At 37.0% G+C, this 25,650-nt stretch overlaps 1 protein-coding gene and 1 long non-coding RNA gene across 5 annotated transcripts in view; one reads left to right on the forward strand and one right to left on the reverse strand.

The window, feature by feature from the left end:
* The window catches only part of LOC148954761 (uncharacterized), a 91,153-nt gene extending 86,416 nt beyond the window's left edge, over window positions 1–4,737 (reverse strand). For both annotated transcript variants that reach the window (XR_016141541.1, XR_016141540.1), the window contains exon 1: window positions 4,668–4,737. This is a non-coding gene — a long non-coding RNA (uncharacterized LOC148954761). The remainder of the gene's footprint in view (window positions 1–4,667) is intronic.
* LOC148954762 (uncharacterized) overlaps window positions 1–25,650 on the forward strand; it is a 145,474-nt gene that overhangs the window by 5,122 nt on the left and 114,702 nt on the right. Inside the window, exon 1 of one of the 3 annotated variants that reach the window (XM_089086729.1) lies at window positions 10,622–10,692. The exons of 1 other annotated variant lie outside the window; for it this stretch is intronic. The gene's annotated coding sequence lies outside the window, so the exon portion shown is untranslated. Of the gene's footprint in view, window positions 1–10,621; window positions 10,814–25,650 lie in introns of those variants that run through there. One more of the 3 variants, XM_089086730.1, reaches the window with a different exon arrangement.

Below are 25,650 nucleotides of genomic sequence, written 5' to 3' on the forward strand. Positions count from 1 at the left end.
TGTTCTGGGAGAAAGCCAGAATACCCATGCGCCGGAGTGATCATGCAGTTGCCCAACTTAAAGTTTTAGTGCAGAGATGGGAAGGGCTGAAGGAAAACAGCAAGAAGGACAGCAACTCAGATAACCAATGAGGAAGGATTTAAGGAACCTTTCAATGATCTCTTTGACATAGCTCACAGGAAGCATTACAACTCATCAAAGTTGAGGAAGACAAGCAATTCTTGCTGGCCCAGCGGAAAAAAGGAAGGCGAGGGGTTATGGCAGGGGTTGACATGTCACTTACAAAAAAGGAGAAAGTACAGGAAAATAAACAAAAAAGCCAGTTTCACTTGAAGACAAAACAGCAACTTGACATAGCAAATCTAGATCGAACTGTGTTGTTGGAGTCTTCTAGTAATGATGATGCAGACATGGAAGTATTACAAAGAATTGGCAGTGAAGCCACCAAACAACCATGTACACCAAAACGAAGATATGGAAGAACTAACATTTTAACTCCTGCACTCCTGTCATGCCTAGACTGCAGAAAGACAAGTGACAGGCAAGCAGTTCAGATCATTGCCCCAAAAATTCAAGCAACAGGTCACAATATTCCAGATTTCAGTATCAAAAAATCATCTATAAGATGTTACCGTCAGAAGCATCGTGTCATACTTTCATCTCGGTTGAAGTCTGATTTCAATCCCCAGAAGCCAATTGTTCTTCACTGGGATGGAAAGCTTATGGAAGACCTCACTGGAGATGAAAAAGTTGACCGACTACTGGTAAAGCCATGGCAGATACAATGATGGACACAGTATCTGACTGGGGCATTGTAGACAGCATCAAGGCTCTCAGCTTTGATACAACATCAAGCAACATTAGCCAAATGAATGGTGCCTGTACTCTATTTGAACAGCATCTTGGTAGAAGTGTTCTGCATCTTTCATGCAGACACCACACCCATGAATTAAAGCTGGAAGGGGCATTCAGCATCACAGTGGGACCTTCAAGTGGCCCAGACATCCAGCTGATCAAATGGTTCAAAGCCTTTTGGCCAAACATTGTATATGCTGATTATAAGCATGGTGTTGAGGTTCCGGTTATTGCTGCAGCTCTTGTTGATGTCCTGGATGATATGAAGACCTTTCTGACTGATCAGCTGGGTATTTGTCACCAACGTGAAGACTACTGGGAGCTCCTTGAGCTTTCCCTGCTGTTCATTGGTGGCCGTCTAGCTTGTGGTGTGATGTTCAGGAAACCAGGAGCCCTTCATCGGGATCGTTTCATGGCATGACTGATTTATGCATTGAAAATATACATGTTCAGAGATTCTGGCTTCAAGCTGACAGATTGTGAAATCACTGGTCTGGGCAACTTCTGTGCTTTTGGTGTAGGAAGTTATGTTAAATCGTGGTTCCTTTCTCCTTTGCCAACAGCAGCACCAGCCAATGATTTAATACTTCTGAAGAGTCTCCTCACTCGTGGATTACCAGCAGCAACTGTTCCACTAAAGAAACAGTGTGGCAGCTACAGTATCTTAGCAAAGAACTGATAGGATTGGCATTTTTTGCCAGGGGTGTTGATGCAACTGAAAAAAGAGAAATGGTCAAAGCACTCTGCCATGAAGGAATGGAGGGCCCACCGAAGCGCATCACCGCCGACAAAACTACAGACAGCAACAAGAATGTGCAGGACTTTGTTACACATAATAAAAGGAACTTCTTCCATATCCTTTAGATTCAAGATAGTTTCTTGTCTACAGATCCTGAGACCTCGGTGGATATTGAATCCTATGTGAAGGCTGAAGCAATCGTCAGAGAACTAGGAGTAGTGAATGACACAGCCGAACGTGGAGTTGCCCTTATGCAGGACTGCGATTTGCTGCTAACAAAAAATGAAGACCAGATGCAATTTGCTCTGCAAGTAGTTAAAAAGCATCGCAAACGTTTTCCTGATTCTAACAAGTCAACAATCCTTCAAGGGCTAGCCACAACCTCTGACAGCCCAGGCCCAGCATGACTTTGTAGTGTGTAATTTTTTATCAATTACCAAAAGATACGTTTGATATTTGCTATGCCAGTGACATATTTTAACCAGTCATTATGATTGTTTTAACAAACTAATGATTGGATGAGTTTAGTATTGATTGTATCTAATATGCCCTCATTGAATTGTGTTTTGCTGAATAAATTTCCTAAGTGCATCCAAAATTGCATTAAACATTGTCCAAGGAGAAGTATAGCAATTGTATGCTAATCTTCACTTTAATTGAGCATACCCTAAATATTGACCAATTTGGAAAATTTTTTGCCCATGTTGTTAACTTTTGATGAAGACAAAATGGCAGGGTGGGAGGTTTATAATTCTGAAGTGAAAAAATAAGGACCACCCTAATATTTAGGTTCAGAATGCAATTTTTGTTATATATTTGCACATTAGGGGGGTGGGGGTATATACTCTGTATTTATAGGCTATGTATATTTATAGCAATATTTTGTATTTTTGCCACTTCTTTATCTATCATTAAAAAAAAAACAGAATTAAAAATAACCAGAATGAATACTATCTACAAAAACAATTTTCAACAGCAGTTTCAAGAGACTCATGCATTACATTGTAAGCATGGCAACAATTGTAATTTTTGGAAAATTTTTACCAAATCATATTACTGACTTACAAATAAAGTGAATAAACCACTTGATGCCATTTTTGTGCCCTTTCCAAATATAATAATCATTTTTGTCAGAAATTAATTTTACCCCCACCTCTATATACCAATTCAGGGTATATATTTGTACATTAGCAGGGTTGGGTAGAGTTTAAACTTACCTCTCATTTACATCAGAAATAAAATTTACCCCCCCCCCAATGTGCAAATATACACCCTGAATTGTTATATATATATAGGGGTGGGGGTAAAACCATTTCCGACAAAAATGATTATTATATTCGGAAAGAGCATAAAAAAGGCATCAAGTAGTATATTCACTTTATTTGTAAGTCAATAATATGATTTGGTAAAAATTTACCTAATTTTTTTCTTTTAAGTTGGAAAAAGAAGGAAAAAACAGGAAAGACTTGATGATAAAGGTTCTCCCCTTGGGTAATATGTTAACTAGGATCATTAGACATATTTTAAAGTAATGATTGTTTTCCTAACATGTCTCCTTATCAGGGGCCACAATTCTAAATTTTTACCAGGCTCTCCCCCTGAAAAATGTGCTACCTGAGATTATTCTGCATATTATGGAGTAAGAATTGTTTTCTTATGTCCAGCTGGACTCCTACCCTTAAAATACTGGTTGGTTGGTTGGCTAATTCAAAGATTTGCAATATATACACTGTCAAGTTAGCCATCTGGTGGTATTCCCTTTGAGATGGGGTTATCAGTTTCCTAAATATGTTGGTATTTGTTTAGCCATGGGACACCTCATAAGGAGACATGTTAAGAAAACAATTCTTACTTTAAAATATGTATAATGATCCTAGTCCTTATATTATCCAAGGGTAGAACCTTTATCATCAAGTCTTTCCTCTAAAAATCCTCAAAAGTGAAAAAGTTTCCAAATATCACCACGTTTTTAATTCATTGCTTAAGTCTTTTGAAATTGCCGCTGTAAACTGCGGCCAAATAAGTTGTTTTATAGATAGCGTTTAGCATGTGTTTAGCACATGTGTCAAAAACGTGTTTAAAGAAAAAGTAGTGGTATATTGAGATTATAGAAATTGTGAATTCTGTTATAAATCATGCCATTAACAAAAAATTTATGTGTTTTATGTGACAATAAAATTGTCACCTAAGCTAACCACTGCTATTAATATTTTGTATTTACGCCACTGCTATTTGCCCTTCGCCACTGCTATTCGCCCTTTGCCACTGCTATTAATATTTTGTATTTACGCCACTGCTATTTGCCCTTTGCCACTGCTATTCGCCCTTCGCCACTGCTATTTAAAAAAAAAAAAAAAAGACCAGCATGAACGCTATATATAAAAGAACTTATTAGGCGGCAATTTAAAAAGACTTAAGCATTGAATTGAAAACATGGTGATATTAGGAAACTTTTTCTCTTTTGAGGATTTTTAGAGGAAAGACTTGATGATAAAGGTTCTCCCCTTGGATAATATAAGAACTAGGATCATTATACATATTTTAAAGTAAGAATTGTTTTCTTAACATGTCTCCTTATGAGGTGTCCCAAGGCTAAACAAATACCAATATGTTTTTTTTTGCATGGTGACTCCAATGATCTAGCCTACTTTTTAATTTGTTGTGATGACTCTTTCAAGGGGTTTCAGGCTTGTTTCAAAATTTATGCAAATTTGTTTTCAAAATAGCATTTTACTATTAGGACTAATGAAAATAATAATTGTTACGCTATTCCTGAATTGCCTACAAATGGCAAAAATTTTGTAGCTAGACATTTTTTTTTAAGTGTATTTTCAAGCTTTTAGTAACTAAGGGCTGTCAAAATGGCCTTAAAATGGAATTTGTCCCAAAATTGTTTATTGAATTTGGAAAGACCATAGCCTAAATAAAAGGCATCAAATAGCCTAATAGCCTAGGCTATGTTCTTTTTCTTCCTAGGCTATGTAAATTCCTATGCATAAATTTACCAAGCCGCTCTAATACAATGCTACACTTTTTGTTTGAATATCCAACATTGAATTTTTTATATAGTTACTTGCATTATCCTTCTTCTAGTAAATCCACATCCCAACATTAACCAGAACTAGCCTACATTTAAATTTTTATCCTATCTCCATGACACTTCATGACGGATGTTGCCAATTCTGAACTTTTGAGGAAGTAAAATTGAGGCCTAAAAAGAGTGTTTTTTGTGGGAAAAGAGTGAAGTCAAAATATTTGCGCGCGGCCCCTCACAAACATTAAACAACATCAAACAATATCACCATCACACAACATAACCACAGCAACATAACCCATGCAAACAGCATCAACAAAACACAACCAAGAAACAACATCGACATAACATAACATACCCATCAAATCACATAACCCTCAACATAACATAAGCAACAAACATCAAACAACATAACCATCAAACAACATCAACCTAACATAACCATCAAACAACATCAACATAACATAACCAACAAACAACATCAACATAACATAACACTCATAACCAACAAACATCAAACATAACCATCAAATAACATAACCATCGAATCACATAATCAACAAACATCAAACAACATAACTATCAGACAACATAACCAACAAACATCAAACAACATAACTAACATAACCAACAAACAACATAACCATAAAAAAATAACCATCAAACAGCAAACATAACCAACAAGCAACGGACATCAACATAACATAACCAACAACCATCAACATAACCCAGAATTAACACAACCATCAACATAACATAACCAACAAACAACACAACCATCAAACACATGCTAATTTCCCTGTGTTAATTTCCCTATTATTACTACTTTTCTATTATACGGACCACATTCCAAGTAATTATGCCTGGAAATTTCACCTAGAAACAAGGCAGGCGCTCGGAATCTTGCCAGCCATCCACTAGAAACAGAAATACCGTGACGTCAGAGGGCATGTTGCAGAAATCCTATAGAAAAGGGAGGGCATGTTGTAGAAACTGGGAAGGGCATGTTGCAGAATGTATTATGGCCCCACTACTTTTATGTATGGATTCAGCGGTCTTTTGAAAGATATTTGATTGTTAAAGCAAGTTCGATTTCTAACCACGATATTTAATAAGCTTCAAACTTTTCGTTTGTTTTTTAAGGTTTTTGAATTTTTAAAATCCTTTATCAAAATATATACATATATTTCTGCAATCACCACTTTTTTGCTCTTCACGCAATTTAATGTCTTTTCTTACTCATTATTTTTAAAGATATTTGATTATTAAAGCTAGTCCGATTTCTAACAACGATATGTACTAAGCTTGAAACTTTTGTTTTTCTTTTTTAAAGTTTTTAAATTGGTGTAATTCCTTGTTATAATATATATATATATTTTACAATTACCAGTTTTTTGCTCTTTAAGCAATTTAATGTCTTTTCATAATGCAGTCTTTTTAAAGATTAAATAAAAAAAAAGTTTTTTCAATTGAAAGTAACCAAAACGTTAAAACTTAAAACGAACAGTTATTATTACGTATATGAGGGGGTTCGCCCCCTAGTCAAAATTATTTGAAAAAAACTACGTTTTCTAAAGAGTTAAAGATGCTGAGTTACAAGGTCGAACCTTAAAACGTACAGGGATTAGGAGGCACAGTTGGGGGGCTGCCGCCCCCAAACCCCCGCTTTCGCAGCCTTTAAATAAAAAAAAAGTTTTTTAAACTGAAAGTAAGGAGCGACATTAAAACTTAAAAAGAACCGAAATTATTACGTATATGAAAGGGGCTGTGCCCTCTTCAACGCCTCGCTCTTTACGCTAAAGTTTGACTTTCTTACAACTCTTTTTTTTAAACAATAAAAACTTTAGCGTAAAGAGCGAGGCGTTGAGGAGGACACAGCCCCTTTCATTAACGGAATAATTTCTGTTCGTTTTAAGTTTTAATGTCGCTCCTTACTTTCAGTTTAAAAAACTTTTTTTTTATTTAAAGGCTACAAAAGCGGGGGGTTTGGGGGGCTGCAGCCCCCCAACTGTGCCTCCTAATCCCTGTACGTTTTAAGGTTCGACCTTGTAACTCAGCCTGTTTAACTCTTTAGAAAATGTAGTTTTTTTTCAAATAATTTCTGCACGTTTTTGTACAGTTTATTACTTATTATTGCTTGACTAACTGTTAGCTGATCGTGTCAGGAGTTAAAGTTGGGGGGGCTGCCGCCCCCAAACCCCCGCTCTTGAACATTCTTGTGTTAAGGCTTTTAATTCCTGAATACTCAAATCACGTCGTACAGGGTGCCTCCTAATCACTGTACGTTTTAAGCTTCGAACTTGTGACTCAGCCTCTTTAACAGCCCCCCCAACTGTGCCTCCTAATCCCTGTACGTTTTAAGGGTCGACCTTGTAACTCAGCCTCTTTAACTCTTTAGAAAACGTAATTTTTTTCAAATAATTTAAAAAAGAAACTGAGTTTCTTTTTTAAATTTTAAATTCAGTATATAAAAAATCTCCTCTGACGGGGAATCGAACCCGGGTCTTCCGCCTGACAGTCAGGAGTATCGACCACTGTACTAAAGAGACACAATTGAATTTGTATTTTTAGTACGCGGAATCTATTTTTGACGCAAGCAAATACCCACAAAACTTGATATTTGGTTTTTGGAAAACAGGGAAGGAGTGATCAGATTAAGCTGAAATTTCGAGGATAAGCTCCCAAGCCCCAGAAAAGCTTATCCTTTAAATTTCAGCCCGATCAGACAACGTTAAAGGGGGGCTGTGGTGGGAAAATTTAACATGGGCTCTTATAGGAAAACAAGGTTTTTCGTAAATGTAAATTCGGGGGATAATTTTTTCGGTCTGAAATTATCAAAAGGCCCTAACAGGTCGAATTCTGCTTCTAATGAGTCCTCATTCACACGGATCAGTTGCCAACTGTGGCCTGTAGGCGTGGCTAACAAGAAAAAAAAAATGAACTTTAAGTGGCTATATTTGGTTTTTGGAAAACAGGGAAGGAGTGATCGGATTGAGCTGAAATCTCGAGGATAAGCTCCCGGACCCTAGGAAAGCTTAACCTCTAAATTTCAGCCCAATCGGACAACGTTAAAGGGGGGCTGTGGTTGGAGGGTCGAAACTTCCGGCCCACTTTTACCCATGAAGATAAAGTTGGAGGGGGGTGAAATTTTGCACGTTTCTTAGTTTGAGCTTGGGCTACAAAATGCGATTACCGCTGTCTCTCTGCGACCGCTAGGACCGGAAATCGCTTAACATTGTGGTGGGTCGCCTCTTTATAGAGGCACAAGTGTGCCTCCTTGATACCTCGCTTTTTACGCTAACGTTCGAATTTTGTTCGTATCAAAAATCCCTGAATCACAAAGGCCGTTTCAAATAGTTCGTGGTAACGATCTGTAAGTAAGGAGCGACCCAGCTCAATAGTAACCGAAAGTCTAAATAACGAAACTTTGAAACCAATAGATGCATCAAAAGAATCAGATTTGTATGCTGATTTCAAATATATAAGTTTCATCAAGTTTGGTCTTGCTCATCAAAAGTTACGTTCCTGAGAAAATTTCCTTTATTTTTGGAAAAGGAAGAAACACCCCTTAAAAGTCGTAGAACTTTAATGAAAATTACACCATCAGATTCAGCGTATCGGAGAACCCTACTATAGAAGTTCAAGCTCCTGTCGGCAAAAATATGGAATTTTGTATTTTTGCCAGGAGAAAGATTACGGATGTGTGTTTGTTTTTTCCCCAGAGGTGATTGTATCGACCCAGTGGTCCTAGAAAATCGTGGGAGGGCTCATTCGAACGGAAATTAAAAGTTCTAGCACCCTGTTTAAGTGCACCCATCCCACCCCTCCCATGCTCATTTTTGCAAAAGTCACCGGATCAAAACTTTGAGATAGCCATTTTGTTCCGCAGGGTCGAAAAATACAATAGCTATGTCTTTGATGATGACTTAATCCCCCACAGTTCCCGGGAGAAGGTCTACAAGTTATGAACATTGCCCAATGTTTACACATAGTATTGGTTATTGGGAAGTATACAGAACTTTTCAGGGGGGATTTTTTCTGGTAGTGGGTGGAGATGGGTCGGTTGTTACGTGGGAGAATCTTTCTATTGAGGAATTTTTCATGGGGGAAGGGACATTGCTATGAAGAGGGCGCCGGATTTCCCAGCATTATTTAAAAAAACGATCAGATATTAAATTTTAAAAAATATTTTTTTCAACTGAAAGTAAGGAGGAATATTAAAACTTAAAACCAACAGAAATATTACGTATATGATTGGGTTCGCCCCTTAGTCAGTACCTTGCTCTTTACGCTAAAGTTTTTTTTTGTACTTTCATCAGAGCTATTTATTCTTATTAACGGCCTTTGTGATTAAGAGGTAATTCTTAAAGAACTGGAACAAAATTTGAACTTTAGCGTAAAGAGCGAGGTATTGACTAGGGGGCGAATCCCCTAATATACGAAATAAAAATTTAGAATATAGAAGTTCCTTACGTAAGTTAATTCGCAAGTTACGTCAGATCCAAATTTCGAGAAAGCCATTTAGCCAGACAAAAAGTAAAATTAATATGTTTGAATAGAGGTTTGTAAATATGTTGTTTGTGTGTGTGTGTGTGTGTGGGTGTGTGTGTATTTTTCTGTGTTTCAAACACTAGAAGACGCTTACAATGATGATGACGGTGCTGTCGGGGTGCTAGAGAGTAGTTATAGTGTCGTAATGTGGTGTGAACTGCTTGTGGAAACCCAAATGAATGAGTTGCAATACAAATTTTTAACAAGAAATGTCTGAAAAGTGGTTTGTGGGGGAGATGAGGTGATGGCAGAGGGGTGTCTTAGAGTAGTTATAGTCTGTACTGTGGCACGAATTGCTTGCCAAAAACCCGAATGAATGAGTTGAAATAAATTTTTTAACAAGAAATGTTTGAAAAGTGTTTTTGGGGAGATGGGGCGATGACAGAGGGGTGTCTTAGAGTAGTTATAGTGTGGTACTGTGGGCTGAATTGCTTGCGAAAACTCGAATGAATGAGTTGAAAATAAAATTTTTAACGAGAAATGTCTTAAGTGTTTTTTTTTTTGGGGGGGGGGGGGCAATGACAGGGGTATGTCAAAGGGGCAGTAATAGTGTAACATTGTCTGATGAAATGCTTAGAGTATCAAACACTAGTAAAGAAAAAAAATGGGGCGGGCAGAATAAAGCATTGCATATGCTAAATACGTAACCTAACCCACGTACCTTTTTCCCATCTAAATTCCAAAAAAACACAATTTAATATCGTATACGCAATTAAAACCACGCTAGACAAAGTATTTCTCTGAGCGGTGTCTTAATCATCTTGTAAAAACGGGTTTTTCAAAGCGTCTCTGCCGTTTGACTGTAGCATCTCTTGTTGGACTCTTTAGAGAGGCCCATATAATGCGAAAGAACCGTTTTTCCAATGAAAATAGCAAACCACGCCACTTTTCAAGGAACATACAAAGGGGTATTTTTTAAAATCTAGGAGGGGGAAAACGAACAATCTTGGACGGCAGATGTTCCCTTCTGCCTCTCTCCAATCGATGCCACCTCAGCCACTGCCAAATGGAGGGGGGGGGGAGGCAATATTGTGTTTTTCGAAACTATTCAATAAAATTACAAAAAAGGCATTTTTTGAAATATAGGTGGCAACTACCGTCCCTGCTCAACCAGGTAAATCTAACGATTGCTTTCAAAGAATTATTTATCATTGCTTTTTTTATAAAAATTAGCGTCACCATTCTTAAATACATTTCTGGGCATATGGCTAGTCCCTGCCCTGGTCCTTATTAATTACATGAATAGCACATTGATCAATTGGCTATGGACTTGACTGATTTCAACAAAAGATAAATAATAGCCTAAACAGTGTTTTCGTGATTAGTTTTTGGAAGGGAGTTCGCGGAGAGCAAAACGGGCGTTCATGCGTGGAAATGCCTTGAAGCGAAGCCAGCAATAGCAATATACAGTTTGTCGTCTCTCGCTGAAAAGTGGTGAATAGCTTATTGATTTGGCTAAGTTTCACTTTATTTTGGATATAAGTTTAGTTCTTGGCCTTTTTTATTCGATTTGGTGAGCAAGTTTTTAACAGAATTTGTCTATTATATACTTGTCGTAGATGGACATATACTATTCCGTAAATGGAAATAGGATTGTGGAAAATATTTTAATAAAAAAGCTGAAATTGTGTAAGGTAAGCAGGGATTTATAATAGCCTAGTAATATAGGATGAATTGTGAGCAAAAACAACGGTAAAGTTTTGGCAGTTCATATTATTTGACTTAAGAATAAAGTGAACATAGCCTACTACTCGATGCCTTTTTTTATACCTTTTTTTTAAATTTTTTTTCCCTACCGCAGTGTTTTCTAATTATATTGGCTTGATTTTTTGTTTATTTGATGAAATAAACCAAAATAAACCTGAACCTAATAATCGGGGGGGGGGGCAAGGCCGTGCCCAGAGGAGGGGTTAGGGGGGTTTGAACCTCTCCTGAAATGTTTTTTTGAGTCGTAAAAACGTAACAAAAATGGTTATAAACAAATTTTATGTGTTTTTTGAGTTTTTGTTGTGTGTAAAACCCCCACCGAAAAAATCTTTGAGTAAAACCCCCTCCGAAAAAAATCCTGGGTACGGCTTGGGGGGGGGGTGGTGGTAAAGTCTAAACTTACCTCTCATTTGCATAAGAAATAAACAGAAAATGTTCCTGATTTTCGAAAAAAGGGGGAAACATCCTCTAAAATTCAAGTGATCTTAATGAAAATCGCACCATCAGATTCAGCGTATCAGAGAATTCGACTGTTTATGTTTCAAGCTCTTATCTGTAAAAATATGGAATTTTGTGCTTTTTGCCAGAAGAAAGATCACATATGCGTGTTTATTTATTTATTTTGTTGTTTTCCCCAGGGGTGATCGTATTGACCCACTGGTCCTAGAATATCGGGAGAGGGCTCATTCGAGCGGAAATTAAAAGTTCTAGTGCCCCTTTTTAAGTGACCCAAAAAATTGGAGGGCACCTAGGCCCCCTCCCCCGCCCCTTTTTTCCAAAAATGTCTGATTAAAATTTTGAGATAGCCATTTTGTTCGTCATAGTTGGAAGGCCCAATAACTATACCTTTGGGTATAACATGACCCCCCCCCCCGCAGCCCCAGGGGAAAGGTCTTTAAGTTATAAAATTAGCTCATTGATTGTGCGTAGTATTTGTTATTGGGTTGTATGCATACATTTTGGGGGCGGGGGGGGGAGGGAATTTTTCTGCTGTTTTTTTCCCCGGGGGAATTTTCCATGGGGAGGGAAGTTTCCAGGGAGTGAACTTGCCAGGAGAAATTATACACTGGGGGAGTTTGCCAGAATTCTTATACAAAATTATTTTTATGTCTTGCTTTCTCTTTTCCATCTCAATTTTACGCTTTGAGTGGTTGAGAGTAATTGTCTGGGGTAAATTTTCATCGGGATTGAATTGTCTAGAGGATATTGGCGTGGGAAGGGGGTTTATCTGTGGAGGTGGGGCCAGATTTTCTGGTATCATTTAAAAAATGATCAGAAATTAAATATAAAAAACAAGCTTTTTCAACTGAAAGTAAGGAGCAACATTAAAACTTGAAACGAACAGAAATTATTACGTATATAAAGGGGATTTTCTTCTCCTCAATACCTCGTTCCTTACGCTAAAGTTTGAATTTCATCCCAATTCTTCAAGAATGAATCCTGAAACACAAGTGTCGTTTAATTAGGACAATAAGCTTTTTTAAAAGTACAAAAAAACTTAGCGTAAAGAGCGAGGTGTTGAGGAGAGGACAACCCACTTTATATACGTAATAATTTCTGTTCATTTTAAGTTTTAATGTCGCTCCTTACTTTCAGTTGAAAAGACTTCTTATTTAATTTTATTTATTTTATTAGTTTAATTCAGTTTTTTCTTTTTTTAATTTAATTCAGAAGCGACCACGTGCAAGACTATTAGTTCAAAAAGTTTTGAGTTTATTTTGGATATAAATTTGCTTTCTATCCTTTTGAGTTACTGGTGGTTTTTCAAAATTTTGGCAAGGTCGTCTTAGAGGTTTTGATTTTAAATTTTGTTTTAGATCAAATTAAAAAAAACAAAAAAACTTAAAAGCTTTTCGAATGCTTGATCATTGGTCCACGTAGTACAGATACTGATCTCTGCCTTCGGCCGGGAGTACAGTGCATGGCTGGGGGCAAATCATCCGACGGGGCAATTTGATTTTAGATTGAGGCCTTGAGGGCTATTATTATATGACAGCACAAACACAGGATTGTGTTAACTAGTGGGTGCTAGGGTAGGTGTATACCCAGTAGAAGGGGGCACAAGTTACACAAATCTGGGATGAGGTGTCATTGGCTTTGTTAGCCTGGAAATTTATTAATGTTTTTATGGTATTCCCTGTCATTTCTTATATTTCTCATTCAATTTGCGTATTTTTTTAATTGTTTTTTTTTTCGAAGTGAAGGCCATGGATAAAATTGCCGCTGATTTGGAAGATGCAGCTAGACCGCATTCTAGTAAAATGTTGTACTGGCATGTTAATAAATTGAGAAGGAGTAGTAAATCTGGACTTGTCCCAGTTAAAGATAGGAACGGGGCCACAATTAGTTATAAGGAAAGAGTTAAAGAGAGGTGGGTAGAAAATTTTGAGAATATGTTAAACCGAGGTAGAGTTGCAGGAAAAGATATAGAGGAAATTGAAAAAGTTTGCGATACCTTGGATGGGAAGGAAGAATTAGCGACAGTACTAAAAGGATTAAAAAATAATAAGGCTCCAGGTTCTGATCATGTGGTAAATGAGTTTTTTAAATATGGCGACTCTGAGGTTAGAAATAAGTTACTGAAGATTATGAGTATGATATTTGAAAAAGGGGAAGTACCTAGCGATTTTAGGAAAACCTTAATTAAACTACTGTATAAGGAAGGTGGTAAGAGTGAGTGTGGTAATTATCCAGGGATTAGTATGTCTCAATAGGTAGAAAATTACTTAGTAATATGAAACTTTTTAGACTGAAAGATGCTGTAGACAAAGTTTTAAGAGGAGAACGGTGCGGTTTTAGAAAAGGTAGAGGATGTGTCGACCAAATTTTCATAGGTTAATAATTGAAAAGTGCCAGAGTTATCAAACACCTTTGGTCCCCAGTTTTATAGTTTATGAGCAAGCTTTCGATTCTGTTGATAGAAGAGCTTTAGCAAAGGTCTTATCCTTGCATGGTATACCAGACAAATACATTGAAGTGGTTAGTGCTAAGTCACATTTATATATTTAAGTAGAATTAAACGCTAAATGCATATTTAATGCGTACAATACTTTAGTGGCAATTAAATGTTTCTCCTTGCACTAAAAAAAAATACTACATTCAGATGTATACTGATACAGAAATTTTAGCCCACTCCGCCAATGTAGGCATGGGCGGTTCTAGTAGACAACAAACTTAACGTAATTGATGAAATCAGGTTTCAATTCTGGTAGTTAGCCTGTTGGTAAAGTATGTTCTGACTATAACTGATATACAAGAAAAACACAGCTTCGGTTAAGGTAGGAAATGAGGTTAGCAGCTGGTTTCGTATTAAATCAGGAATTAAACAGGACTGTGTTCTATCCCCCTTTGTATGGATCATTTTGATGGATTTTGTCTTAAGAAGCACAGGAAATGCAATGGGAGACCATGCAATCAAATGGGGAGAAAAAACTCTCTTGGACTTAGATTAAGCTGATGATTTAAGCATCCTAGATGAAAGTGTGAGCAAAATGAATGAACTCTTAGAGGTTTTGCGAGTTCAAGGTGCTAGAATAGAATTGAAAATAATTGTTAAGAAGACTAAGTTACTAAGGCTAGGAATAAGTGAATATGAAAAGGTGACGTTGGGTATTGAAAAGATTAATCAGGTGGACAGCTTCACATACCTAGATAGTATTATTAGTAAAGACGGTGGAAGCAGTGAAGATGAAAGTAGAATAGCCAAGGCTCAGGGTGGTTTTTTTTTCACAGCTAAAAAAGTTTAGAAGAATGGGAAGATAAGTCTGTAAACCAAGATTAGAATATTGGAAACTACAGCAATGACAGTGCTCAAATATGGCTTTGAAGCATGGGCGCTCCGAAAAGCCGATGAAGATATGCTAGATGTTTTCCAAGACAAATTGCCTCGGGACTGTTCTGGGTACCCGGATGACTGACCGCATTTCAAACAGTAAGTGTGGTTCAATCCCGCTTTCTAGGGCTATACTGAGAGAAAGGATTAGAAGGCTAGGGTACGTTCTGTGGATGAAGGATGACAGATTGCCAAAGATTGTCCTTTTTTGCCAACCGCCTAGGGCTAACCGGAAAGCAGGTAGTCTGCGGTTGGGTTGGGAGGATGTCATAAAGAAAGATTTAAAGGAAATCGGAACTTCCTTGGAGGGTGTAAAGAGTGAGGCTTTGAATAGGTTGGGATGGAGGAGGAGTTTGCATAGCTGTGTTGGCTTCAGGTGGCTTGGTGCTGTGGTGAGTTGTAAGAAGTAGTAGTAGTTTTTTCGGCTTCACCTCACCGCGAAAAAATACTTACAGAACTAGGAGGAAGGAGGGAGGGGTCTTTTACTGAGACGATTAAACTACCTTGATTGACTTGTCTAGTAATGAGGAGCCGATATCGGTTTGTCTAAAAAACTGTAAATAGTCTGTGGCTTAGTTTGTGCTTTCAGATGGATGAGAGGGTAAGAGGCATTGCCTATGGACCTTTTAGGCAGAGATAAGTCCCTGGTTTCTCTCTCAGTCTTAGGCTTAACCTACGCACGAACTTATTTCTAGTGGAGAGAGGGGGATAGGACAAATTCGTCAAGCAGGAAAATTGTTTGGAAGAGTTTTTGAGGACTCAGTAAATAGTAAAGCTGTTCTTTTTACAATTCAATATGATTCAGTATCAAATTCTGGCAAAAAAATTGTACTCCAAAAGTTGTTCTCCAAAAAAAAGTTCTTTCGCCCTTAGGCCCTTGGGCCAATACCATGGATGGAATACTCCCCCCCCCTGGACCTCCATATGCAGAGAAGCTCATCAGACGCGTGCACATGACTTTTCTTTGGAGAGGGAATTGTCAAAACTGATGAAAAAAATATGTTGAAAATCGAGAAGTCGCCCACTTTCCATCACATGGTGTATATCTCGGAGCGCCACACGTGATGGAAAGTTCCGCCACGGGTGGCAAAGCCCCCGCAACGCTTCAGTGCAGTTCAGAGGTGCTTGGCATGCACCAGCCTGGTGTACATGATTTCTGAAAGCCGGAAGCCCCTTCTCGAAAATCATGACGTAATTGCAAAAACAGTGATTATATATATTATAGCGACCACACTGTTGTTCTTGATCTGTTATATAACCAGTTTTTCTGTGTGCACTTGGAGATAATCAGCTTAGCCTGAGTGAGATAAATAACTACTATGCAGGTATGTTTTAATTAAATATTTAATATATAGAGTTGGTTAGGGCAGGTATTTAATATAATAGGCCTACGTTCTATGCGGCCTGCTTTCCATAATTCCCTGTTGTAGTTTCATAATTTTGTTACTAAAGCATTACATTTTCATCATATTTTGGTATGTTTCAATAGGATTAACCTAACATCACTTCATGGGTGTGGTCGCTATAATACATAAGTATCACAAATACTTTCAGGTTTTAGGGATGGATGAGTATCGTGGCTCCTTCCACTTTTCCCTGGTCGCCATTATTACATGAATACACTATTTATTATTCTTAATTGAATCATTGGGATAGTTATTTTTCGGTGTGTGAAAAATGTCAGGTAATAAAAACAAGCAGAGTAACATAATCTTGCAACGGCAATAATTTATTGCCCCAGTGGAAAGTTTCCTGGGACAGTAACAGCTGATTCTTGTAGATTTATTACATATACACGAATAACCAAATTACTTTACAAACAGTTTTTGAAGTGGAATACGTTTCACAGTAGAGAGATGTTAAATATTGACCTTTTCCGTTCCATCTTCCAACTTGTAGGTAACTAGACTTTTCCAAAATTTTCACTTTAATCTGTGTTTCGGAGAAGCTTGGTAATTTTGTATTAACTTATCCCTTTAAATGCATACGGTAATAACGAAATTCTTACCTTTTTTCATTAACTTAGCTTTATTTCAAAATGCTGCGAAATAGCTTTAAAATCTGAATAGTTTAACAAAAATGTACAGGGAGGGGGGGGGGGGTGATTTTATGCCAATTTTTTTTAATCAAAATACAGTAAATTGTATTTCCCAATAATTAAAGAAAAGGTAAAAACTGATTTTAATCATTTAATTCATTTTTTTCAGCAATAATTATCAAAAAAATCGTATAAAAGAATACAGTGTTCCTGCCATATAGCTTTTACTTCAAGGGGAGTTGACTGGTATACTGCAAGGGGTTACACATCAGGCTGCTCATTGTGCATCGGAGGATGTAGGAACTGGTGCAGTATCGGAAGTATGGTCATATGACACGTTCTCAAGGACACTTTCACTCTTGAATTAGCACCAAGGTCTTTTAAAAGGCTACTCTAACACAAATGTCCCACCATAGTATATGCCCTGGCCCACCTATTGGGTCTAAAGATAAAAAAGATCAAAATCCCTTTTGCCCAAATTTTAACTCGTTTTCGTAAAATATCCCTTGCAATCATCAAAAAACTTTACTAGGTGCTATCCCCTTCTATGCACTGATATACCCATGTGTGTAAGGTCAAATATGTGGTTCTGAGACGGGCTATTTTTAAGGTAATATATTTTTCAAACAGCAAAGGAGCTTTTAAAGCTCTTTGAAATGATTCACAAAAACTGTGTTACTCGTGGTTCTTAGTCATCATCCTACGTATATCAGCGTAGTTTAGTGCCATAGATATATTGTCAGATAATATAGCAAAAATTTCATAACACACAAGCAGCTAAACAGTCGCCGGCCATTGAAACAGGGTTGCCATCTGCCGACGTCTAAAAAGAGTGCAAATCAAGGCCAAAAAAGAATTATTTTTGCTCAAAAACAGTGCAAGTCAAAAAATTTATGGTAAGAAAAATTGGTACTTATGCATTATATCTTACACACGAAAGAAGTCAAGTTTGGCTAATGGTAATTAAATAAAATACAATAGGATGAAAATATAATAGTTTATAAACAAATTCGGGTTACATATTTGTACATTAGGGGGGGGGGGTAACGTATAATATATACTAAATGCGTAACCTAACCTTGGTACCTTCCCTCCCTCCTAAACCCCAAAAACAATAGTTTACATATTGTAAACACAATGAGAAACCACGCTTTGCGATCCATTTCTCTATTGCAAATACTTGTTTGACTGGTTTCCTTTAGTGTTTCCCGATACAGTATACAGCGGTGTGTAAGATATAATGCATAAGTACCGAAAAATCCCCTCTGAGGTAAAAAAGACTGCATTTCCGTCGGAACGAGAGCAAGTTGGCGACCCCGCATCGAACATGAATGGTGGAAATCAGTGGTGATAACAGATGGGGGGGACTTAAAAACCGGTTTTGTTTGCTTCAAACACCTCAAGAAACTTTAACTGATGGCTTGGAAGAAAAAGTGCAGGGAGCTCCCGAAAATACATGTTGTCTGTTGTCTATTAAATATAGATATGTTTATGCATCCACCAGAAAGCTTTTTAGAAATATGCAAATAGTAAATTAACAGTAAAAATGCTTTGGTGACCATTTTGTGGTCGATAAATGCTGTATAAAAATGAACGCAAGGAAGAAAAGAAAGATGAAACTTCCCGCTTAGGAAGAGGCTTACTTTCACGGCTTGCTTAATTCGAGGTTGAATTTCGAAGTTTCGATCGCTTTGTTCCAAGTTAAAGCTAATCTCTCCCTAAAGTTAAATTAAGTTGAAGTTCAAAATTGCATCCGTACTGTGTCACTGGGGATTAGAATGACATAGGTTAAAGCAGGAATTTGAAACAAGATAGGGATATCGGAAACAGAGATTTCATTTAAAATAAAATCATTGATACTATCATAGGCAGGGAGATAGTATCATAAAGAGGTGTGACAACTCTGCCATCGTGGAACTCTCCCTCTCTGAACTTCAAAAATGATTTTAAAAGTTTTGGTGTCGCATATGGAGGATATTTTAGACATGCAATTTTGTCATCTTTACATTTTGTATATGCAACGAAGAGTATGTATATTATGTAGGCATATATTGTAATAAATATCCCCCCCCCCAATTTTTATGAAGAATATTTTAAGAAACGCTGTACATCTTCTTTTATTCGGTGTAGGGAACAGAGTATATACAGAGTACATAGTATATGTGAAGTATGTATGTTGTTATTTTTTAACATCTTGAGATTTTGTTTCCTTTCAAACCAAGGTATTTTCTACAAGTAAATCTTGAGAGATAGCTGAATTTTCAGTGGCATCCTTGTTTGGGGTTACACTTTTTATGCTGTTTGACCAATTCCTTAGAAATCCTCTTCGTCACCTTTTTCAAGCAAATCCGTTTTATTGTTAACAGAATTGCTAAACATTTCAGTATTTTCATTTTGGTGTAAGATCTGTTTACATCACACGCAAATTTTGAAGTTCCATCCAATCCAGATTAAGGACTAGAGGTGTGGCAGCCTCTTTTGAGTTACCAGGGCTAGGTACCCCGAATACCACGGTTAGGTACAACGAGTTATGTGATTAATATTGGTGCTAGGTGATTTCCCCCAAAAATCCTTCCCCTCCTGCGGAAAAATCCTCCCTGTGGAAAATCCCCTGGATAGTTCCCCCCCCCCCCCTGAAAATTTCTTCACATGCAAATTTGAGCAGCAACAGACTAAGTATAGAATTTGTACCTCGAAATGTCAATCAGATGTCCTAAGGGGTAATAAAATAACCAGATGTCTGATTTTTAACGACATGTAACAAGCTACAAAAAAAAATTAATGAGGTCAAATAGTTCATTACAAATTCTGAACAAAAATGTGAACACAAGAAACCAGATAACGATCAGAGGGCAACCAGCCCCGCCCTGGCATATTTAATAGACCTTTCAATTAGGACGAACCAAATGGTTATCTCAAGATATCATTCGGATGTCTTTGGGAAAATATCGGATATTTTCCGAATATCGGAAAATATCCGGATATCGGAAGCGGGCTAGTTACCTTCCAATGTGTTTGGTAACTGAAATGACACTTAAACTTTAATTTTTGTTTGAATGACCTCGACTCCTCTCCCAATTTTCCAGGACCTTTGGTTCGACACGATCATCTCCGGGATAAACAACAACAAAACATGTGTGTTCTTTATAGTAAAAAAAAAATAAATACAAAATTCCAAATTTTGTATATGAGAGCTATAAACCTCTACAGTACGGTTCTCGGATCGTTTTATATTTAGGGAGAGGGGCAGATGCCTCAAAGGGTACATTTGAACACGGAAACATCCTAACTCTCATTGAGCCTTCAGATAAATACATAATTAGTTGTAAGGAAGGGGAGGTAGAAATTAATAAATAATCCCTTTTGGTTTCCGGGAATATTTATGATCTCCGTCATTATTATGAAAGTAAAGAGTAACATTAAACCCAAAAACGAGCTTGCTTGTGGGTCGTAAAAACTTCGGAGGGTGCTCATTTGATCGGAAATTTAGAGTTCTAGCCCTCTTTTTAAAGTCGAAAGTGGTTGTAGACCAACCAGCCCCTGTCCTAGAATCGTTTTGATATCTGGTCCTTTTGTTACCCCTTAGTCCCTATCCCTGTTCTAGAACCCTTTTTTTTATATCTGGTCCTTTTGTTACCCCTTAGTCCCTATCCCTGTTCTAGAACCTTTTTTTTATATCTGGTCCTTTTGTTACCCCTTTGTCGCTTTTATGATTAAATAAAAAAAACAAGTTTTTTAAACTGAAAGTAAGGAGCGACATTAAAACTTAAAACGAACAGAAATTATTCCGTACATGAAAGGGGCTGTCCCCTCCTCAACGCCTCGCTCTTTATTCCGTATATGAAAGGGGCTGTCCCCTCCTCAACGCCTCGCTCTTTACTCTAAAGTTTTACTGTCTCAAAATTTTTTTTTTTAAACAATAAAAAACTTTAGCGAAAAGAGCGAGGCGTTGAGGAGGGGACAGCCCCTTTCATATACGGAATAAAGAGCGAGGCGTTGAGGAGGGGACAGCCCCTTTCATGTACGGAATAATTTCTGTTCGTTTTAAGTTTTAATGTCGCTCCTTACTTTCAGTTTAAAAAACTTGTTTTTTTATTTAATTTCTGATCGTTTTTTAGTTAATGCAGCTTTTATTTGCATAAAAATTTTACTTTTCTTTTGCTAAATGAATGTCTTTACAAATTAACTTACGTAACTAACTTCTATATTCGTATATTTTTCTTCTGGCAAAAATTCAAAGTTGCAGATTTTTGCAGATATGAGCTTGAAACCTATGTAATAGGGTTTTCTGATACGCTGAATCTGACGTTGTGATTTTCATTAAAATTCTTCCACTTGTAGGGGATGTTTCCCCCTCTTTAAAAAATCGAGTAAATTTCCTCAGGCTTGTTGCCTTTGATGAGTAATACTAAACTTAATAAAATTTATATATTTAGAATCAGCATTATAAACACATTCTTTTGATACATTTATTGACATCAAAATTCCGTTTTTAAAAGTTTCGATTACTATTGAGCCGTATCGCTTGTTTTTTTATTGTTTTTTTTTATTACGTATATGTTATTACGTATATGAGGGGGTTCTGCCCTTAGTCAATACCAAGCTCTTTACGTTAAAAGTTAAAAAAAATTTGATTCACAAACCCCTGAATCACAAAGGCCGTTTAATTAGAATAGATAGCACTTTTGAAAGCACTAAAAAAAAACTGTAGCTTAAAGAGCGAGGTATTGACTTGGAGGAGAACCCCCTCACATACGTTATAATTTCTGTTCGTTTTAAGTTCTAATATTCCTTCTTACATTTCAGTTGAAAAAACTTGGTTTTTTTTTATTTAATTTCTGATCGTTTTTTAAATAATGCTTGGAAATCCGGCGCCCCCTTCATAGAAATGTCCCTTACCCCAAAGAAACATCCTCCACGGAAATATTCTCCAGAGTAACTCCCTCCTCTAGCCCCCCTCCAGAAAAAATCCTTCCTGAAAATGGTTGTATACTTCCCAATAACCAATAAATACTGCTGGCAAGTCCGGCGCCCCCTTCAGGGCGATTTCCCTTCCCCAATGAAAACTTCCTTCATGAACAGATCCTCCAACATAACCCCCGACCCACCCTTCCCTCCCACTCGCAGAAAAAAAACCTCCAGAAAACTTCTGTATACTTCCGAATAACCAATACTATATGTTAACAGTGGGTAAAGTTCATATCTTTTCGCCCTCCCGCGGGGTACTTCGGGGGATTAAGTCATCCCAAAAGACATATTTTTCATAGTTTCGACCATGCTGAACAAAAGGGTTATCTCAAAATTTTGATCCGGTGACTTTGGGAAAAAAAATTGAGCGTGGGAGGGGGCCTAGTTGCCCTCCAATTTTTTTGGTCACTTAAAAAGGACACTATAACTTTTAATTTCTGTTCATATGAGCCCTCCCTCGATATCCTGGGACCACTGGGTCAATATGATCACCCCTGGGGAAAAAACAACAAAAAACAAACAAATAAACACGCATCCGTGATCTTTCTTCTGGCAAAAAATGCAAAAATCCACTTTTTTGTAGATAGGAGCTTGAAACCTGTACAGTAGAGTTTTCTGATACGCTGAATACGATGGTATGATTTTGGTCATGATTCTGCATAATTTAAGGGGTCTTTCCCCCTTTTTTTGAAAATCAGCCAAATTTTCTCAGGCGCGTAACTTTTGATGGGGAGCTCTAAACTTGATGAAAGTTATATATTTGAAATCAGCATTGAAATCTGATTCTTTTGATATATCTATTGGCATCAAAAACCCGTTTTCTAGAGTTTCGGTTACCATTGAGCCGGGTCGCTCCTTACTTACAGTTCGTTACCACGAACTGTTTGATATTCAATCTTCAACAAATTATTTCCATGATTTGGGTGTAATTGAGACTCCCATTTCTCCTGCCCACCACGCCCGCTCCAAGAAGTATCGCCTTCCTCCAATTAAATCAGAAAGAGCTAGATTCTCAATCAGATACCAGATTCCTCATATTGTAAATAAACTTAATTTAGTAGAAATGTTCCCAAGTTTCAAGAGCAGATCTTCTTTTAAAAAACGTATTTCAAAAATGGTTCTTTGTCTGGATGTTGGGATTGATGAATAATTGATATTAGTATGATTTGTGTTGTGGTATTCTCGCGCTGGGGTGACCTCCTCTGTTATCTCATACTTTGTATGTTTTTTTTATATCCTGTATTTGTTATTTCGGCACTTCTTATATTTGTTTATGGCTGACACATCGAGCCCTGCTCTCCGTCGACCAGTTTAGAAATTTATTTGTCATGTGTTTTTGTTAATAAAAAATCTTGTCTTGTCTTGTCGCTATCCCTGTTCTAGAACCCTTTTTGATATCTGGTCCCTTTGTTACCCCATAGGGCATCTCATTGACATTTTGAGGTACCTATTTTGTACTTTCTCTGTGACTACTCTATTTTGCGTATGGGAGAACATTCCATGGGGGAGGGGAAGTATCCAAGAGGGAACTTTAACAGGGGGGAGTTTCAGGAGGAACGCTGGTCCCCATTAATTTTACCGATATACGAAGCTTTACCCTGAACGTTACTAAGGTAAATAGCCTGTATAATATATTTAGCGAATTTTTTCCATCGAATTTATCTAAACCTAATTAATACTTGAAGAGGTCAGAAAACTATTAGAAAGGGTTACTGATATTTGGAAAGTGCGCTTATAAGGACATGTATCCAAAAACTTTTTCGTTTTTTATTTTCATATTTTGGCCAAAGACTATGAGACTACCGGCCATATCAGCCTCTTTTGACATATCTGGTACCGCATGTTAGGTGTTATAAAAAATAAAGGTTTACAAATAAAGGTTTTTAAGAGGTGTCCCTTGGCCCTATAAGATTTCAGGTTTTGACTGCCAAGATTTAAGGTTACCTGAATTTTGAAAGCAGAAGCTTGGGTGCAGGAAGCCAGAACTTGGGATTCTGAAATCCAAAACGATCAAATTCAATATACGAAGCTATAGCATATATGTTACTGAGCTAGATATACATTGTATTTAGACCCCGGCGCCGCGCCGGCGGATCGACCGAACGCCGCCGACGAGAGGCCCGGTCGAACGCCGCCGAAGTGTCGCAACGACACCGGTGCGCAGCAGGCGCACCGCCGCCTGCAGAGGCGGTGGCGTTCGGTCGACTTTAAATTAATTTTGCGGCAATTTTTTATTGCGTCAACCGGAAAGTCGGAGCTTTTCCTTCTCGTTTGGTTTAGTATTTCGATTTCCCTGATAAGAAATCAAGCAGGGTTTGCACTATCCCCAACTTTTCGGGTATTTCCACGAAAAAAAAGTTGGTTCCCCGAATCCCCGAAAATCACGCAATCACGGTGCCACCCCTAGCGATTTATCACCCGTGACTTTCCCTGCCAAATATTACTTTGCATACCATAATTCTTTACCACTCTTTTGTTCATTAATTTTCGTCTCTTTTGTTACTTTGCATAAAAACCAGACAGATGCAATATGCTATTGCAAATATTCCAATATGCACAGTTTTTAATAATTTGACAAAAAAAGTATCATTTTTATGAAATGAGTATAAATCATGTGTAATGTAGTTTCCTAGACGGTATTTTTTGCATAGTTTGTGGTCATGAATTTCATTTTCAAGTTGAACAGAATTAAAGAAGGTATTCATTACTATACAGCTTCTGCCTTCAGTTGTATTTTGAGATTGACAGCCGAAAGATTGTTTCTACAGCTAAAATGTAATTTTGCGGATTTTTTTTTTTTTTTTTGATTTTTTTATATAATATTTTCTTAATTTTTAATACTAAATTGTTTAACGCCTGATAGAAAATACAATCTTCTTTCTGAAACATTTTTACTCCCCCCCCCCAAAAAAAAACCGTTCTATTGAGACACAATTTAGCTATAGGCTAAGCTATGTATGCCTACAAGGTTACGGAATTAAAGATTAAACCGGAAGTTACCCCAAAAATATGATTCATAAATAAATTGTAAATTATTGCTTATAGGGGGGAGATAGGGGGCTATCATTTTCAAATGATAATACCTCATTTTTTTTTAAAGCAGGGACGCCAAAAAGATAATTATTTTTTCATTTAAAGTGGAGACAGAAGAAAATGATATCAAATTCCCTAGGAAACCATTGAAATATTTTGATAGACCCAGGGCCCCCCATTGGGACTTGTTCATTGTCTTGGACATTTTGCAATTTCTCATATGCCACGGACCTAACTCTACTTTTGTTTGTGCTCCATTTCTATCATATCCTTCGGACCCTTCTTAATGTAACGATAGTTCCATGAATTAGATGCCCAATAACTCTACGAACGCCTAACTAATTTTGACATTTTTGTTGTTGTCAATGAACCTCTTTACTCATACCCTCAATTTTTTTTTCAAGGAACACTAAGCTGTTTAACGTTATTAATTAAAAAAAAAACTTTCCGAAAAATAAGTTTTTCAAAGAAAAGTAAAGGCCATTTTAAACTTAAGCTCAGTTGATACGAATACCTGTTAAAATTCAAAATCAAAACGACCAGAAATTACTATTAAAGAATAAATGAAACCCAAAACTAACAGAAATTAAATAAACAATCATAGCAAAAAACATACAACAATTAATAATATAAATGAATAAACACAACTTCAAGCGAGTAATGCTTAGATTGAATATGAAAATCAAGCTTAAAACGAAAACAAATATTTTGCTATTAAAGTATAAATGAAACTTAAAACGAACAGAAATTAAATAAACAATCAATGCGAACAAACATACAATATATATTAATGTAAATGAATAAATACATCTTAAAACAAGTTAAACTTAAAAAGAATATAGAAATCCAGATTCGATCAAATAAAAAGAAGAATTAAGAACAGTTTAGGCGTT

Source organism: Artemia sp. Qi Xiang Cuo, chromosome 3 (genome assembly GCF_049724085.1).
Source record: "Artemia sp. Qi Xiang Cuo chromosome 3, ASM4972408v1, whole genome shotgun sequence".
Taxonomy (NCBI): Eukaryota; Metazoa; Arthropoda; class Branchiopoda; order Anostraca; family Artemiidae; genus Artemia; species Artemia sp. Qi Xiang Cuo.